Below are 20,210 nucleotides of genomic sequence, written 5' to 3' on the forward strand. Positions count from 1 at the left end.
CTCCTTCTACTGTTTCCTCGCATTCTTTTCACCCCCTGCCTGAACACGAGTCTGCCAGAAGATTAGAATTTGTCAACAATTCATTCATTCAGCTTCTACACCAACACCAATTAGTAGTGAACACAACTAACTGTTGGGTGTGTGGTCTTATGCCTCATACTACTGATAAAGGTATCCCTTATCTGGTCCTGCCTTTCAGCCATAATGGTTCTGTATGGGCATATAGAACGGTGTTCATATACGCGTATGAAGCCAACCACCTATGTTCTGTGAAAGATAATCCTAAGAATAGTGCTCTAGCTAAGGGTATAGTAGATATGATTAGGGAAGATATTTCCTATGAGACTATCCCGAGAGATTAGACACTAGCATATATTGGATGGAACATAACAGGATATGGAGTTACTCTGAGTGAGAACCAGTGAGCAAAGAGACCCTCCCCGATTTGGATTGTACCCCATCAGGGTCACCTATGTCTGCAAGGTAATGGCAAGAATCCCAGAGCTCAGTTAGGGAAAAGTATCTGCACTGAAGCATATGTTTTTCCGTCTCAGACTTCTCCTTCGTTCTTAGCATCTAAGGGTACCTATTTCATCTGCCATATTAGAGCCTATACATGGTTGCCCCTGACTTCTCAGGCACATGTTTTGTTTCGTTCCTGTTACCTCCCACCTACACGGCCGTGGCAGATAACCATAAGACAAGGATAGTTAGAGGTGTCATAAGTAAAGAAGACACTACAGGAAAATAATTTGGAGATTTCGTAAAGGGTTTTCTGACGTTTTGGGGTCCTATGGTTAACAGCAGGAACATAAGGCAATTGACAAAGGTGGTTGAATCCACGGTAGTTGAAACCGCCGGTGCCCTTGGTAATTTGACTGCTGAGCTCCAGTCGGATCGCCTTATGACTCTTCAGAACAGGGTCGCATTAGACGTCATACTTGCAGACCGAGGTGGGGTATGTAAAGTGATCCAATCAAGTTGCTGTGTTTTCATCCCAGATAACGCTCCGACAGTCTACCAGGCCATTTCCAAACTGCATAAGATCTCTGAGTCTATTCACGTGGATAAAGGAGATTGGTCATTGATGGGGTGGTTCTGGGAGCTGATATCCGCCTGGGGATGGAAGACTCTGGTAGTCATTGGGATGATCTTAGCCATTCTTTTCCTGTCCTGTCTGTGTCTACAGTGTGCTCCTACAATATGTGGCCTCTGTGCTACATTGTGTGTAAGGAAACCTGTATCAAGGGACGAGCTAGGTAATAGGATGATGCTACAGCAACATCTCAACGACTTTATGAATATAGACCTGGACTCAGATTAGCGTGAGTATAGGTTATTGCCTATGTAAGGGCAAAAGGAGGGCCTGTGGTACTGAAAATTCTGGACCCGTGTTATAAACATCGTCGTATCACAACGATTTTGGTATCAGCAGACCGAGAATGATTAGAATAGTATGCACAAGCATTGTATTCATATTCGGGTAACAAAATCACCCGAATATCAGAGTTTCCGTCCTGAACCCTCGTGTTCCATTTAAACGACAGCCATTTTGTGATTGCCCTCACATAGGCCAATGTCTAATGCTGAAAACGAGTCTGAAGGACAAGTACATCTTTGCTGACTCCTCTGTGACCTGGGCAAGCTGACTCCACTGCCTGAAGCCAAACCTGTTCGGCCAGTTTCTTTCCCAGTGGCCGAATGAGATTAGTATCAAGGGTCAACACATCATAAAACCTTTCATCACACACAAACCATGCCTAATCTTACACACACCTGTCCCTGTTTCTTTCTTTATGACTTGCTTTACAAGGAGGAGGTGCCTGTTTATATTGGGGGTCCGTTGATATCTGATGAAAGTACTGAGCCTTGCCGGGTAATTGATTGAGGGCTGGACAAACTGAAATATGGGCTTGTCATCATAACCCTGCTATTTCTTTGTAGTGAAAATATGTGAATGGTCAACTGTAAAATAAGGAATGTTTGCCCAAAGCATAATATTTTGTATAAAAGAGAAGGTTAGCTTTGCAAGAGGAGCAGTCTCCTGAGAATATACACTGTGTTGTACTTCTAGGATACCTGTTACTGGCTGCAGCCAATAAACAAGATCTTTGACTTCACCAAGAAGACTCTGTAATGCTGTAGTCTGAAACAGGAAGGACTCGAAGTCTTAGGGTGTGTTCCCTGGCACCACTGGGTTCTGAAACACCCAGTACTTCAAGATAACGAATGCAAGAGCTCACCAGAGTTCCTCTGCATCTCCCTCTTCACCTTCTACCAAGGATCGACCCCTGACTGCTCCAGGACGCCTGCAATACCGCAACAAAGTAGCAAGACGACTACCAGCAACATTGTAGCGCCTAATCCTGCCGGCTTTCTCAACTGTTTCCTGGTGGTGCATGCTCTGGGGGTAGCCTGCCTTCACCCTGCACCAGAAGCTCCGAAGAAATCTCCCGTGGGTCGATGGAATCTTACCCCTGCTAACGCAGGCACCAAAAGACTGCAACACTGGTCCTCTGGGTCCCCCCTCATCCCGACGAGTGTGGTCCGTGGAACACAGCAACTCTGTTGTGACTCCCACAGTCCAGTGACTCTTCAGTCCAAGTTTGGTGGAGGTAAGCCCTTGCCTCCCCACGCTAGACTGCAAAGCTGTGTACCGCGTGATTTGCAGCTGCTCTGGCTCCTGTGCACTGTTTCAGGATTTGCTTCATGCACAGCCAAGCCTGGGTCCCCATCACTCCGTCCTGCAGTGCACAACCTTCTGAGTTGTCCTCCGGCGTCGTGGGACTCCCTTTTGTGACTTCGCGTGGACTCCGGTTCACTTTTCTTCTAAGTGCCTGTTGGGGTACTTCTGCGGGTGCTGCCTGCTTCTGTGAGGGCTCTCTGAGTTGCTGAGCAACCCCTGTCTCCTCCTCCAAAAGGCGACATCCTGGTCCTTCCTGGTCCTCAGCAGCACCCAAAAACCTCTACCGTGACCCTTGCAGCTAGCAAGGCTTGTTTGCGCTCTTTCTGCATGGGAACACCTCTGCAAGCTACATCGCGACATGGGACATCCGTCTTCCAAAGGAGAAGTTCCTAGTCCTCTTCTTTCTTGCAGAACTCCAAGCTTCTTCCAACCGGTGGCAGCTTCCTTGCACCTTGAGTTGGGGTTTCCTGGGCTCCTGCCCCCCCTGGACACTGTCGCAACTATTGGACTTGGCCCCCTTGTCTTACAGGTACTCAGGTCTGGAAATAGGTTGTCAGTGCACTGCTGGTGTTTGTTCTTCCTGCAGAATCCCCCTATCACGACTTCTGCGCTCTTTGGGGTAGTAGGTGTACTTTACTCCTACTTTTCAGGGTCTTGGGTTGGGGTATTTTTCTAACCCTCACTGTTTTCTTACAGTCCCAGCGACCCTCTACAAACTCACATAGGTTTGGGGTCCATTCGTTGTTCGCATCCCAATTTTGGAGTATATGGTTTGTGTTGTCCCTATACCTATGTGCTCCTATTGCAACCTATTGTAATTCTACACTTTTTGCATTACTTTTCTTGCTCTTACTTACCTAATTTTGGTTTGTGTACATATGACTTGTGTATATAACTTACCTTCTTACTGAGGGTACTCACTGAGATACTTTTGGCATATTGTCATAAAAATAAAGTGCCTTTATTTTTAGTAACTCTGTGTATTGTGTTTTCTTATGATATTGTGCATATGATATAAGTGGTATAGTAGGAGCTTTGCATGTCTCCTAGTTCAACCTAAGCTGCTTTGCCATAGCTACCTTCTATCAGTCTAAGCTGCTAGAAACACCTCTTCTACACTAATAAGGGATACCTGGACCTGGCACAAGGTGTAAGTACCTCTGGTACCCACTACAAGCCAGGCCAGACTCCTACAAGTACCAACATGAATGATAAGTAAATGACACAACAAAAAGAAATCCAACACCAATTAATTTAAAAAAAGAAGATTTTTACATAAATTTAGACACCAAAATGAACACAATCAATACATATGACCGGAGTTATGGGTTTAAGAATGAAAAATAAATAGTGCAGTTCACTACTTTCAAACTTTAACATTGCAGTCAATGCAGTAAACAGCTAGTGACAATCGGTCACTTGCAGGTCGAGTCCAGTGGAAACCACTGGGGGTTAAGTATGTGGGTCCCAGGACCAGGGTTCCACAGTCAGTACAATTTTACTTGGCTCATAGGGCTAGGTTGCCAGGTTGTCCTGGCTGTCCTTGTGGCTGAAAACAGAAGCTGTGGTTGTTGAAAAAAACAAGTTGTGACAGTCACTTGCAGGTCGAGTTCAGGGGTACCTACCATCAATTAAACTGGTGTGGGTACCTGGACTAGTTTTCACCAGGCAGTAGAACTTTAACTGGTTTGTTCGGCCCCGGGTGCAGAATGGTCCTAACTGTCCTTGGTGCTGAACAAGGGTGCTGCGGTGCTGAATTTACAACTTAGACTGTGCTGGAGAGGAAACTGATGCAAAAGCTTGACAATGGAGCCACTGTGGTGTGGGGTTAAGGGTGTTACAGGGTTCCCTCAAGGTGCAGCATCGAGCAGAGGTGATGATGTCTGGCTGGCTTCCAACAAGCCTTGGCAGCAGTAAACACAGCATGCAGTTACTTGGACATCCTTGAGTCCAGGGGAAAACAGCAGTGGCCTCAATCTTTCTGGAGGTCAGGGCTACCTTTCCCACAATGCACTAGAAATGCACTAGACCATTCACTTTTGAGTGATCCCTTGTCCGGCCTGATGGCCAGTAATTCTTTGGTTCCAGGAGCATGCTGGTTCCTTTGGAAAGCAGGGGACTAGTACTTCTAGTCCAAGGGAGTCTTGGAGCTGCCCTTGGTGCTCAGAGAAGTTCCTCTTGCCTTTGGAACTGGTCTCTGGTCCAGGACGAGTCACTGTTGTGCAGTTGCAGGGTGGTTGCCACAGGTGCAGAGTGTTGCTCCTTTTCTTTGTGCAAGTCCTGAAGTCGCAGACTCTGGTCTCTTCTTTGTCCTTGGGTGTAAACTAAATCAGACCTTGATTCCTAGCTTTAGGGGTGTTATGGGTGTAGGGACAAGTGGCCAATAAGCTACTAGCCCCAGCGGCTAATCCGGTGACCACATCTGCGGGTGTGTATGACCTTTTCTACCTAGAACCCTATATTTAATAAATGTGAAAATGTATTATCTTACCTACGATGATTAACTGATACCATTATATTCCCTACCTTCCTTCCCTCTCCTTCAGCTTTGCTTTCTGCTTTCAGCCAAAGCAGAAAAGCAGAGCAGCACTGACAGGCTCTTGGAGTGCATTATCACGTGGCTTTGAAGGCTTTTATGACATCACACCAGTTGATAACCAGTTTTGTTATCGACTGTTGTGATGTCATAGCAAAAGATTATAACTGATAAGGGCTCTCTATGTGAACCATATATAACATGTAAGGTGTCTCTCCTGACTACTGATTGATTGAGTCACATAATAAATATGTATTTGTTATTTTCATCACAACTCCTCTCAAGGAAATGTGATTTCTTCAGTAGTATTGCTCCTTAATTTTTGATTTTGCTAAGTACTTTTTTTAACAGTCCACCAGTGCTTTGCAGGTATCAAGTGATAACTGTATAAAAGACGAGGAGAAACCCTGTCTGCATATATGTTTGTAGGTGTATGTGGTCTGTGGTGACCAGTATCTCATATAGGAAGACATCAACAATATACATAAGATAATGTCAGAAATGTAGCTTTGTCAGTTTAAGAAATATTCCCTGTGGATGCCTTTACCCCCCAAATCTTCTTATTATGGCCGAATAACTTTTCTTAATTTCCTTCATCTCACCCTTCAGGTGTGCCCAGATTGTTAAAAGTAATGGGAAACGTAGGGCAGGGTTTGTTTGCGGGATGCCACCAGCTTATATTTCAGTTACTTAATATTTTTTCTTGGCAGACACAATTCTCGGTTTCTGATTGGAGAGTACTCAGAAGCCACTTCTACTTCCACCACGATATAGGGCTTTGCAACCATAGAAGAGTATTTTCTATTATTTACTGATTGAATGTCACCTTTCCTCTGTACTCTTTTAAATTTGGTGATTAAATATTTTTATTCTTATTCCATTTTCTTTACCCTTCAGTAACTTGCTAGCGCCTGGAGTCTTAAACATCTAGGGGCATATTTGAGAGCCCCTAGCGCCATGGAGCGTCACTTTTCGTGACGATCCGGTGGTGCTATGCCCTGCGCCGTATTCACAAGGTGGCGTTAAGCCACTTTTTGTGCTTTAACACCACCTTGTAAATACAGCCCCTTCAAACCCTGCACATTGCGTGGAAGGGGCGTGAAACGGGTGTTGCTGTGGGCTTGCCATAGCAATACCCATTGCATTTTGACACTGCCTCAGATTTACGGGTTTTCGTAAACCTGAGGCAGTGCCAAAATCTAAAACCACCCCAGGGGTGGTGTTAAAGTGGCACACCGAGGAGAAATGCTTTCATTTCTCCTGGTTTTCTGCTCTTTCTATGTGTGCTGCATTTTGCAGCACACATGGAAAGAGCAATTCACCATTTAAGATTGTTTTTGTGCAGAAAGGTTCCTGAACAAAAACAATCTCGTCCTCAATGCAGCCATCCTTGCACCGATCCTTGCACTACAGTGGCTGCGTTGGTGCATAGCAGCAAATTTAGCGCCGGCCCAGGGGGCAACACAGGGGTGTGTCGTTTTGTATTAAATACGGCACATCCATGTGTTGTGAAAATGACATTGCGCAACGCTGCCACATTTGGGGCAGCACCGTGCACCGCCATTTTCCATTAAATCTGGCGCCTAGAGTCTGACCCTTATAGTGAAAAGGGTGCAGAGAAGAACAATAAAGATGCAAGCCTAAATATGGAATTTCAGCAGTGGACCCAAATGTTGTCTAATTGCATGTTTTTTATATACCTTAGCAGGCAACGAGGCTTAATTTATTTGAGCACTGTAGGTGTATAATATGTGAGATTTCCAGTTTTTAACTGTTTTCAGAGGGCCTACGCTACCTTCAATTAGATTAGAGAGAGGTGCACCATCTACTGATGGTATTCAATGTGGATTCTCTAGGCAAGGAGCTCCAGCCTCAATACCACAAGTTTCCTCTTTGTGCCCACAATGTTGTTATAGGGTCTCCTTTCCCTAGTCTTTTCTCATTATAGAGCTTTGAACGGTTGGCTCATTTTGCCTTTCCTTCAACTCTGGTGCATTCCAATTTCGAGACAACTGCTCCACATGGGATTTTAGTGTTGTCTTATGATGCTAATAGATCAATGGAACAACTGCTTAGGGGCTTATTTGTAATCCTTGTATAATAAAACAGTTGCAGTGTAGCTGTTCCTGAAGGTTGGAGTTTCCAATTGTCCTACTTTTGCTTCATTAAATGCATTTGAAGGGTAATCTAATGTAGGAAGCATCCCAAAACTTCTTTCTTCTTATCTTGTTTTGTGGTTAATGGGGAGTGGCCAGCCAACTCCTGTGTCCCAAACAGATGTCTCATTTTAATGTTCACTGCATCCCAGTGCTTCCCTATACCTCCATGAAGCAATTCATTCTCAGAAGACTCGAAAGGATTTTGAAAGAGAATCTAAAAGGGATTTTGATTGTAACACTTCAGATATTGGGTACTCCGATGGAAGAGCCAAGAGCACATTGTAGTGATCAAGCAGAGGAAATGTATTGTGGAGTAATGCCTTACTCAAGTGAGAATAGAGAGGACTTACAAGAGCTGGGGGATGGAATTGTTCCATCAGTTAAGCTTCTATCATGGAAGGTGGCAGGCTTCCTTAAAAAAATCGCCAACCCTGATTGGTGTAGTCTTATAGACCAACACCATGTTATCTTACTGCAGGAGACATGGGCCCCTGCTATGATTAATAGAGCAGGCTACTGGACTTTCCAGAAGCCCACACTTCCATCACCATCTGGCAGGGCATCAGGGGGCTTGATAACTTGGTTAGCTCGGAAGCAGCGCGGCGCGAGAGCTTTAACCGTCACACGAGGTGATGTCAGCATCCGTGCCGCGAGACACCGACTAAAGGCAGCGTGACTTGACCGAGCAGCGCGAGCAAATGGAAGCGTCAACGGCAGGACCGTGAGGAGCACCAGCCCGGCGTCTTCGCCTCGACGCGCTACCGAAGAAACTCCGCGACAGGGTTAAGGGTCTACTCACCAGCGCCAGCCCTCTCCGCCGTCACCGCAGGACTTCGGACCCCCGGCTCACTCCGGCCGCGTGGCCGCCCTGGGGGCACGGGTTTCGGCGCAGAGCACTCGTTCAGTCAGTGGAGCCCCCCCACTGGTGGAAAAAGTTGGCAGGTCTGAAAACCAAGAAACCAAGAAACAAGCGCAACTCCCCATGGAAAGAAGCCCAAATCAAAGTGCAAGAGCTACCAAAACAAGCCCAATAAAATCAGAAAAGCATAGGTGAAAAGTGGTATGCTGAAGGGTCATCTGTAAATGAGGAAAAACTACAAATTAATACTCTACTGTTTCGCACATTCCCGCACATTTCCGCCGACTGTACTTTTGACTGAAAGGACCCTGGTGGGACTCTCAGTCCCAAGATCTCTCCAGCAGCAGTCACCTGACAGGGGGAGGCTCCCTTTTCACGGCGCTACATAGCTCGCCGCATTTCATCACGGCATATTCCCGCCGCCTGTACTTTGACCGAAAGGACCCTGGTGGGACTTCCAGTCCCAGGATCCCTCCAGCAGCAGTTACCTGACAGGGGGAAGCTCCCTTTTCACGGCGCTACATAGAGCGCCGCATTTCATCGCGGCGCGGGACGTCTTGCGCCCGTCATCGCCAGGAGGAGACTGGGCTGGGCCACCCCCTAATGACTTGTCTGTTTAGCTATTGGTCTTGGTTTAGAGGATTAAGGAATTTTGTTTGTTTAGTCTGATTAGTTTTATTTCACTACGAGCATCAACCGGCATTAAATGGGCCAGTGGAGCAAGTCCTTATCATCCCCTGCTCCCAGGGGCTTCTTTTCCCTCTGATACCATTTGCACCTGATAGCAGGAAACAGGGCTGGGCTATCTTTTCCAGACGTGTTTGGTATCATTTAGCTTGGCTATTGGAAAGACGACATGGGGAAGCGGAAGGCCGATGATGTATCAGTATCCCACTCTCGGGTTAAAAAAACCAAAAAACGTCCTGATGGGAAAGTGGAGGGATGTTTTACCACAAATCTACAGCAATTTAAAACAATTTATTCACTGTTTGAAGAGGTTGAGGCAATACTGAGGAGTCCTTCCGTTGCTGGCCCTTTTATTCTGGAAACTATTCCTTCCAAAAAGATTCCTGGACTCTTTAAGAAAAAAACACAGATGCATAGAGTAGAGGTTAAGGCGGATTTGCACCCTCCTCCTCATTCCCAGGTTGCAATTCCTTCACTTTTGGAGATCTCACCATCATTGGTGGAAACAAATGGATGCTTGCCTGTGGAAGGTGCACCTTCTTTGAGGTGCATGTCTCCGCCTCTTATTACCATTCCTTGTTCAAATAGGTTTTCGGTTTTGTCCTCTAATTCTGTAAGTCCTGGACACTCACAAACTTTATTCGTAGAAGGAACTGACAAGGATATTCTGGATAAAAAGATGGGCAGCAATGAAGCTTCTCAGTTAGCTACCATTTCTCAGAAATTAGATGATGTTAAGTGTCGGTTGGTATCTCTGATGAACAAAATCCCTGGACTCTATGATCAAAAGCCTGGTTGTAATTGCATTGTGCCATATGAGTCTGTTCCTTCCTCTGATCCATTGATGAAATCCAAAAAATCTAGTCTCTTTACCTTAGGTGACAAAACAACTTCTCTTTCTACATATAATATCGCTAGGGGAAGTAATGGCAGCTCTCCAAGGCATGGCAGGTCTGTCTGTCAGACCGTTTCTACCATCAATGAGCGAGTTCCAAAATTAGGTGTAAACAAGTGTGGATACACCTCTGGACTGGGGAATATAGGTATTCCTTGTCCAAAAACCTCTCAGTTAAATTCAGGAGGAACGCCCTCTGCAGCAAGTTTTCGTGTTAGTCCCCTTTCAGTTACACACCCTGATTATTCGACATTTTCACAGACACATGACTTCAAGGGAAGGTCAAGAAGGAGGAGGGAAGATGCCATTATATATTTGACTAGGGTGCCAAAACTACCTCAGGGCAATAGAGAGTTGAGTGACTCTCTAATTAACAAAGTTATTCATTGGATACATTCCCAGAAGAATTGCCTCTCTGTTATCCGGTCCGATATATGTGAGGTCCGCAGATATAATCAGTTGGGGTCGGAATTTGATTATATTTCGATTCTCTTTAATGATAGTAGTCTAGTCAATGATCTCCTGGCCTTCGACACACGGACAGGTACATTAAGTACAGGTAGGGAATCGAATCTCAGCAGTCAGCGGCCTGGGGTCCCGCTATGCAGAGGATGCTGTACATCTGGAACTACTGTTGCCAGGGTTATTTCTCCTTCAGAGAACTCTTTACCACCTAAATCTGAAAATCCTTCCCCCTCACTTTCTGAATTGGACTGACTGATTGCCCCCTGTACAGTACCTCCTAAAATAGTAATCGATGAGCGTCAACCTATAGGGACTCCATCTACTGCCTCCCTATTGAGAACCAAGTTAATATCTACGCCTCCCAAAATCAATGTTATATCTTGGAATGTTGCAGGAATTAAGTCAAAGTTGGGTGATCCGGAATGGGTAAGCTTTGTTAATAAACAAGATATCTGTATTTTCAGGAAACTTGGACTGCAGAACAGATATCCATACAAGGCTTTACAACCTATTTTTCTGCTGCCCAACCTGCCTTTAGTGGCATTGGAAGACAGATAGGAGGGTTAATGATTTTGTTGAATAATAAGCTAGAATGTGACCACTCCATGATAAAGTTTAATTCCTATGATTTGCTGGGTGTACAACTCACATTCCGACCTGGATTTAGGATGATAGTTCTGAATACTTATGCAAGATCCGTTCCCCGAGGGTCAGAATCAACTGTTCTCACCCAGCTAATGGATTATATAGAGCTTTTGGACTCTTCAGTCCTTCTGATTATAGCAGGTGACTTCAATTGTTCTTTTGTGCTGGACAATACCATCAGTAATCTGACTACTGAGGAGGACGAATATTGGGGTATTCCCCAATCTAAGGAAATGGTGCCTTTGCCTGCTTCCCGTGTTGCATCTCAGTTGTCTTCCCTTTGTCTGAAACATGGCCTGAGAAAATGTAACGGTCGCACTAAATCTGATGCAGAGCGAGCTATTACTTTCAAGCGAGGGCTCTCCTTTAGTACTATTGATTATATTCTAGTGGATATTAAGCTATGGTCAAGTTCACTGGACATGGAAATATTACCTCGCTTTGATAGTGATCCTAATCCTCTGTGCCTTGTACTGACCAACTATGCATTTACAAGAGTCCAGCATACAACGATCACTAATGTCCCACTCCCCTGCCTGAATCATAGATGTTCTCGGGTCTGCTGGCCGAAGGTTGAATCCAACCCGTACTTGATTAGGGAAATTTATTCATCATTTTTAAAAAAATTCGCAGATTACGAGGAACAAGAGGCCCCTGATATTCCCATTATGGCTATCCACAACAAAATGATGGATTCCCTACAGGGTATTTTCTATAGGGAAATTCCTTCTAAACCGAGATCTGTTGACATCCCTCGTAGGGATTGGCATAATCAGGACTGTGTGCGAGCAAGATCTAATTTGAACAAGGCTGTAAAAAACTCTACCCAAGAGGCTATTAAAGATGCCCGACGTAGGTATGTTAAGGCCCTGAAACAAGCAAAAAAAGATTGGGATAATGAGATTTGGCAGAAGCTGCTTGAAGCAGTCAAACATCAAGATGACAGTTCCTTCTGGCGGCTGTTGGCCTCCAGTTCCAAAGGGGCTAATGATGTTATTGGTATGTATATTCAGCCCGAAAGATGGGTGTCTCAATTTTCTGGAATTTATGCCCTGCGTGTACCGCAAGCTCTGGAGGTCCCTGGATATGATGAGTGTTGGGCTGTTACCAAGACTGCAACTGAGAGTATTGTTTTTACATTAGCCGAAACAACAGCTGCAATTAATTCTCTGAGGCCAGCTAAAGCTCCTGGTCCAGATAAGATTCCAGGGGACCTGTTTAAATCAGAACTAAAGATATGGGCATGGTACATAAATTTATTGTCTAATGCCATAGCAGCTGGTAGCCCTATTCCAGATTCTGGGCGTGGTGCAGAAATAATCCCGATTCATAAAAAGGGTGATGTAGGTTCACCTGCAAATTATCGACCAATCAGCCTTATTGATATCCTTCAAAAGACTTTTGCTAAGCAAGTCTTAGATAGGCTTACCGATTGGATCCAAGATAATCAAATCTTATCCCCTTTGCAGGCCGGTTTTCGGCCTAAAACTAACACCATGGACCAAGTCTTTAGGCTGTCATTACTATTTTGGAAGTACTTAATGGAATCTAAGCAAAAACTCTATGTTGCTTTTGTAGATCTAAGATCTGCGTTCGAATGTGTTCCAAGAGAGAAACTGTGGGGAGTATTAAACAAAATCGGTATCCCAGGAAACATAGTGCATTTAATTCAAAGGCTACATGAAAAAACATTTGCACAAGTTAGATGGGGTAATCGGGGGGAACTCACCGACAAAATAGATATTATAAGAGGAGTGCGCCAGGGCTGTGTTCTTGCCCCAACTCTATTTACATTGTTTATCAACGAGGTGGTGCAAGTTGTTACCAACTGCCAAAACGACGCTCCATCCCTGAATAACCACAAAATTCCAATTTTGCTATTTGCTGACGATTCCCTCCTGATCTCTAGAACTCCTATGGGTCTTCAGGTACTTGTGGATAAGTTTAGTTCGTTTTGTGGTGATTATGGACTTGAGCTTAATCATAGCAAAACTAAACTTATGACCCTGGGTTGTGGCCCCACTAAGAGATATTCCATTTTTTACAATGGCACCCCCGTAGGCATGGTAAGCTCCATAGACTATCTAGGGGTGAGAATTAGCAATAATCTGCATTGGGGGGCCCAAATCGATAAAAGTTTAGCTCTTTTGGCCCAGAGATCTGGGGCTATTCTACGTTTCCACAAGTCTACCTCTGAGAGAGTGATTACCCCAACCATTAAAATCTACCGAGCTAAGGCACAGAGTGCTGCGGTCTATGGGGCAGAAATCTGGGGGTCCTTGAACACTGGCAAGCTTGCAGTGGGGGAAAACAACTTTGTAAGGTCAACTTTGGCTTGTCCTCGTAATACTCCACTGCTGCCAATGTTCTGGGACCTTGGTCTTTCATGCATTTCAGATGTAATTGCCCTACGACCATTGCTTTTCTGGGTCCGCATATGGACCACCCCTGAGCTATCCACATATAAGGAGTCTATTCAAGACATCCTAGATAGACCTAATGTACTTACCATTCCTTGGTTTAATCACATCTCAAAATGGTTTTATAGATTGGGTCTTAGCGAGTTTTGGAGCCATCCAGAGAGTATAAGGAAGGATCAGAAGAACCACTGTTTACTGGATGTATGTCAGGGAAAACTACCTGCTGTGTTCAACAGACGGCAGATTGACTTTACAATTTTTTGATTTCAAATGGTATCAGTATCTTGAACCATTTATGGATACAATTCATGATCCACTAAGTAAGAGTTTGTATATTCAGTTCAGATATGGTTGCCTGCCTCTTAAATCTTATGGTAGTACACGGAGCTTGACTCCAAGTTCTGATCTTTGTCCTAGTTGCATTCACACTTCAGAATCTATTGTACATTTTATGTTTATATGCCCCGCATATATGATTGCGCGAAGGAAGTGGTTACGACCCGTGTGCAGAAATATGGGGATGAGACATTGCATGGCTGCCTTAAGGATCATGATGAGGGATACTTCTTTCCCTCTATCTTGTGCGGTTAGCAAGTATATTGTAGCTGCTTGGCATATACGTATCCGTTCCCTGGGAAAAAAATGATGATGAGGAATACATTTTAAAAAAATGTTTTAGCTGTTAAGTTTTAATTATGCACCTAAGACTGAAATAAAACCCCATGTCTAATTTAAATGAAAGGTACTAGGGGGTCAGGTGCATTTTGAAGGAAAGTAATTTTATGTGTTTTAAGGCTGAACATGTGTTATTCTATTTTATTCTCACCCTTTTTATCAAAAAATTTGTATTTGAATGTTGTTTTTTGCTTTTATGGTTGAAAGTAACCGAATAAAGCCATGTGAACTATAACTTGGTTAAAACATGACTTGTTCCCAAAGGCGAGGGAGCTAACAACCCACATTAGGGATATACGAGCTGTTGAGGTTGAATTTAGCAACCGAAGGGGGCCCGTCCGTATAGTATTTGTAAACATATATGTTAGACCTGGCCCCCAAAAGGCTCAGACGGTTTTGATAAGCACACTAACAGACCTTTTGAATTGCTTACCAGGAGGGCGGGGCTTTATTCTCGCAGGAGACTATAATATGCAACTGAATTGCAGAGATGATTACCAACAAAAAGGGACCCAGTTTGCTGATTCATGGGATAGATCTGGGCCGGTTCAGACTATAATTAAGAAAACAGGGGGAGCATTAGATTTATTAGAGGACCTAATAAAAGTAAAGGGGTTAAGAATTTCAAATGGGAACACGAAGTCAGACATCCCGGCGCAGCCTACATACAGGCGAGGCCTATATTCAAGCTACCTAGATTATGTTTTAGTAGATGACGCACTTTGGAAATCTCTCATTGATATGGTCGTTCTTCCACGTAATGACAGCGACCATCAAGCTCTGAGTACTACCTTCTCCACTACCTTGTTTACCTGTAAAACACTGACAAAGTGGGTTAAGGGCAACGCCCTAGCGATGACGAATGATTACAAAAATGTGAAATGGGAATTGGTGGAAGATGATGTAAATCTCCAGTTATTAATTTATGAAATAGTTATATCTACACTTTCACCCTTGAAACATACTGATCTTGTACAGGTGGATTTGATCAACCTACACAGTATCTTAACCAATCGGTTAAAACCACATTTTCAGATAGTAAGGAGGCGGGCAGAGGCTGGGACAAGAACGCTGAGGTGGTTTTCTAACTCCTGCTGTCAGGCTAAAATACAGTTATTAGGAGCATTGAAGATAGGGAATCGCCAAGAGATAAGAGAATCAAGGGTCACGTACAAAGCAGTACAAAAAAATGCCAAAAAAGAGTGGGAAACAAAATATTGGAATGGGCTGGTAGATGCACTCCAAGAGAAGAATCTCAAATTATTTTGGAAATTAGTGACAGGCAAAAGCAGCTCCCGAACTGTGGAGAAATTCCCTGTAATTCAGTCAGAAATCTGGGTCTCACATTTCAACAACTTATATAGATTGGCTCCAATTAGCAACACTACCGTCCCTTCATTAAAACTTAATGGGTCTTCTTCCTCCCACATACCAACTGGTGAGACAGTGATACCACCAAAATTTGACCTAGATCTCTTTTCTCTAAAAGAAACAGCTTCAGCTCTCCAATCAGTACGTAAAGGGAAGGCTCCCGGGCTAGATGGCATCCCAGGCGACTTATACCTGTCACAACCAACAACTTGGTCCTTACACTTAAACGCGCTCAGCAACGAGATACTGAGGGGTGGAGGACTCCCCCACGTGGCAAGGAGCAATCATAGTCCCTATTTTTAAGAAAGGGCCTAGGAAAGAACCAACCAATTATAGGCCAATAAGCTTAATTGATGTTAGCCAAAAAATATTTTGTAAGCAGGTACTGAACAGATTACAGACATGGATAGAGGATTCTCACATCCTTTCCGACTTCCAGGCAGGATTCAGGAAAGGAGTGAGCACAATAGACCAAGCGTTTAGATTTAACCTTCTCTACTGGAAATACCTGTCACTTAACAAGAGCCACTTGTATGTGGCTTTTATTGACCTAAAAGCCGCTTTCGATATGGTCCCACAGGACTTATTGTGGAATGCTCTGGAAAGCTATCAAATTGATAGTGAACTATTAAGATTGATTAGGTTCCTACATGAGGGGACTTATGCTCAGGTACGCTGGTCTCAAAGTGGTGATTTAACAGAAGCTATACCTGTTAATAGGGGGGTTAGGCAGGGGTGTGTCCTGGCCCCCACATTGTTCAATCTTTTTATTAATGGTGCGGTGGACCAGCTGTTACACTGCAACCATGATGCTCCAAAGCTAGCAGGAGCTCCGGTTCCCACTTTAATGTTTGCTGACGACACCTTATTAATTTCAAGAACCCCAATGGGCTTACAAAATGAACTTGATGCTTTTTACAACTTTTGCTCCACTAGAGGACTTGAAATAAATCCAACCAAATCAAAGTTCATGGCTTTTAATCCACATAAATCATTCAGGGGGACAATGACCATAGCAGGCCACTTGGTAGCGAGAGTTAGCCAATTCGACTATCTGGGGCTCAGGCTAGCAGACAACCAACAGTGGTCGGCGCAGATTGAGAAGAGTCTCACAGTCCTTAGACAGAGGTCAGCAGTGATAGGGAAGGAAATCGCCAATATCTCGGAAGGGGAAATCTCACCTGCCATTACAGTCTACAAAGCAGTGGCAGCTTCAATCTACGGCGCCGAGCTTTGGGGGCATCTAACTCCAGGTGTTTGACGATGGTAGAAAACCGCTTTATACGTAATTTTCTGCGGCTCCCAATGAGCACTCCTCTTACACCCCTTAGATTTGATATAGCCCTAAACGAGGTTCACAATGAAATCGCTTTAAGGCCTCTTATGTACTGGGTACGTCTTTGGTCTTCTGAGCATTTGTCCACTTTCCAAATAGCAACAGACGAGCTCCTTATGGATGATTGTGCATCAAAAATTCCCTGGTTTAGATACATCAGAGATATGTGTAAAACTCTTAAAATGGAGGAGGTATGGAGAGATCCTCACAACTTGACCAAGGAAGCAAAAGTGCACATAAGCCCTGCTCAATAATTATCATTAGGGATTCCAGGCAGTCAAGTGCAAATGGCCAAATGTTTATTTTATCAGCACTATACAGAAATAATATTATCGTCTATTCATATATGTAGTGCTGCACATATCCTAGGAGTACAAAAACTAAATAATGCTAATAATGCATCAAATAATATTGTGTAACATTATTACATGATAATTACACTTCCAATCATGTTGTAGTGCTTAAAATCTTAGGAGATAAGGGAAATAGCACATAGAGAAATAATAGATGGAATAAGGCAGTGGTCAATTGGAGCCCAGTGTTTATTTAGTTACTGGTGTTTTATCAAACTAGCTATTAGACCACATCTTCCTAGGAATGCCATGTAATGTTAAGGTCTGCATAGGGAACGTGCGTGATGATGCCCATAGAGGTGATTTGTGATCACAGCAGCACCATAGCCTTTCAACAGAGAAGCTGTCTACAATCTTGACATAAGTATCCACAGAGGTAAAGCGTGAAGATAATGATACTCAAGTCCCCACAGAGTTAGCGTAAAATTATAGGAATGTTTAAGTCCTCACAGAAATGGTGCTTGATGATAATCATGTCCAAGTCCTCACAAAGATATTGTGTGTGTAAAATAATGTTCAAGACTCCACAGAAATATTGTGTGAAGATGTTTGTGTAAAAGCCCCCAATGAAATAGTGTAAAAAACATTGTTCAAGTTCCCACTCCAAGAGTGTGTAAAGATACTGATGTTCAAGCCTCCACATAGATAGTTTGTTTCTATAAGACAGTTATAGCCCTCACAGAGATGGCATGTGAAATTAAACTTTTTCCTATGCCCACGAACATTGGGTTTTATAATAGTGATGTTCAAGTTCCCACACAGGTAGTGTGTGTAGATAATCTTGTTCAAGTCCCTAATATCCACACAGTGTGTAAAGATGATGATCTGGTCCAAACTGAGTTTGTGTGTGAAAATAGGAATGTCCCTATATAGCTTGGGTGTGAGTATAGTGCTTTGAGCCCCCCGAAGTAGTATGTGGTGTTTGTGATGCTCAAGTCTCCACAGAGATAGTGTGTAAAGATAATCTTATACAAGTCCCCACTGAAATGGGGCATGGAAACAAAGTTCAAGTCTCCAAACAGGTAGAATGTGAGGATAAGGATGTTCGAGCCCACACATAAATTGTATGTGACTTGAGGAATGTTCAGGTCTCCAGAAATATAGTATGTGGTTTAGTAAGGTTCTAGTCCCCACAGACATAGTATGTGATTATAGTGATGTTCAAGTCCCCACAGAGGTGGTGTGTGATTATAGTGATGTTCAAGTCCCCACAGAGATAGTGTGTGATAATAGTGATAATAGTGATGTTCAAGTCCCTACAGAGATAGTGTGTAACTATAGTGATTTTTAGGTCTCCTCAAATATAATTTGTGATTGTAGTGATAAGACATAGAGATAATGTACAATTATAGTGATGCTCAATTCCTCACAACAATAGTGTGTGTTTATTGTGATTTTTAACTCCCATTAGAGATAGTTTGCGAAGACAATTGTGTTCACATCCCCTCTGAAGTAGTGTAAAGACAATGTTCAATCCACACATGAAGGGGCATATTTATACTCCGTTTGCGCCGAATTAGCATCGTTTTTTTCGACGCAAATTCGGCGCAAAACTAACGCCATATTTATACTTTGGCGCTAGACGCGTCTAGCGCCAAAGTATGAGTAAAGAGCGTCATTTTTTAGCGTGAACGCCTTCCTTGCGTTAATGAAATGCAAGGTAGGTGTTCCCGTCCAAAAAAATGACTGCGACGCAAATGCGTCGTATTTATACTCCCGGGCAAAAATCACGCCCGGGAGTTGGCGGGGCAGAAAACCCTGCATTTGCGCCACTTTTTAACGCCTGGGTCAGGGAAGGCGTTAAGGGACCTGTGGGCTCAAAATGAGCCCACAGCTGCCCTACCATGCCCCCAGGGACCCCCCTGCCACCCTTGCCCACCCCAGGAGGACAACCAAGGATGGAGGGACCCATCCCAGGGACATTCAGGTAAGTTCAGGTAAGTATACATTTTTTATTTTTTTGAATTTTTTTTGGCATAGGGGGGCCTGATTTTTGCCCCCCTACATGCCACAATGCCCAATGACCATGCCCAGGGGACAGAAGTCCCCTGGGCATGGCCATTGGGCAAGGGGGCATGACTCCTGTCTTTACTAAGACAGGAGTCATGTAAATGGCGTCTGGGCGTCGTTTAAAATGGCGCAAATCGGGTTAAGACGTTTTTTTTTGCGTCAACCTGACTTGCGCCATTTTTAAGACGCCCTAACGGCATTTTTCCCTACGCCGGCGCTGCCTGGTGTACGTGGTTTTTTTCCACGCACACCAGGCAGCGGCGGTCTGCTTGCGCCGGCTAACGCCATTCAATAAATACGGCGCCCGCATGGTGCTTCAGAATGGCTTTAGCCGGCGCAAAATTTTTTGACGCTAAACTGCGTTAGCGCAGTTTAGCGTCAAAAAGTATAAATACGGGCCGAAGTGTGTGAAGTTTATGATGTTCATGTCCAATCATAGATTGTGTTTGATTATAGGAATATTCAAGTCCCCACAATGACAGCGTCTGAAGTCAATCATGTTCAAGTCCTCACAAAGACAGTGAGTGATTGTAGTGATGTTCACTTCCCCACAAAGATAGTATGTGATTATAGTGATGTTTAAGTCCCAAGAGATAATGTGTAATCAGAATGATGTTCAAGTCCCCAAAAAGATAGTGTATGAATGTAGTGATGTCCAAGTTTCTACAGAGATAGTGTGTGATTTTAGTGGTGTTCAAACACCCACAGAGATAATGTGTGATTATAGTGATTTCCAAGCACCCACACAGATAATATGTGGTTATTGTGATTTTTAAGTCCCAAATGCAATAATGTATGCAGAAAATTGTGTTCACATCCATAAGGAAATTGTGTGTAAAGACAGGGTTCAATTCCACACACAGATAGTATGTGAAGATAATGAAGTTCATATCCAAAGATTATGTATGTATATTGGCATGTTATAGTATCCACAGGGATAGTGTTTGATTACCGTGTAGGTCCAAGCGCAATAGAGATAGGGTGTAATTATAGAGATGTTAAAGCCTCCACAAAGATAGCGTGTGATTAAAGTGATGTTAAAGTCCCCACAGACAGCACCATCAGAGGCACCCTTGCCTACAGACCACCAGGACCACGCCTCAGCTTCTGCAA

The 20,210-nt window shown here is 43.8% G+C and overlaps 1 protein-coding gene across 1 annotated transcript in view; it reads left to right on the forward strand.

Moving 5' to 3' along the window:
* Nucleotides 1–20,210, forward strand: part of NR4A3 (nuclear receptor subfamily 4 group A member 3) — a 1,945,388-nt gene that overhangs the window by 738,018 nt on the left and 1,187,160 nt on the right. The gene's annotated exons all lie outside the window — the stretch shown is intronic.

This window comes from Pleurodeles waltl, chromosome 2_2, assembly GCF_031143425.1.
Source record: "Pleurodeles waltl isolate 20211129_DDA chromosome 2_2, aPleWal1.hap1.20221129, whole genome shotgun sequence".
Lineage (NCBI taxonomy): Eukaryota > Metazoa > Chordata > Amphibia > Caudata > Salamandridae > Pleurodeles > Pleurodeles waltl.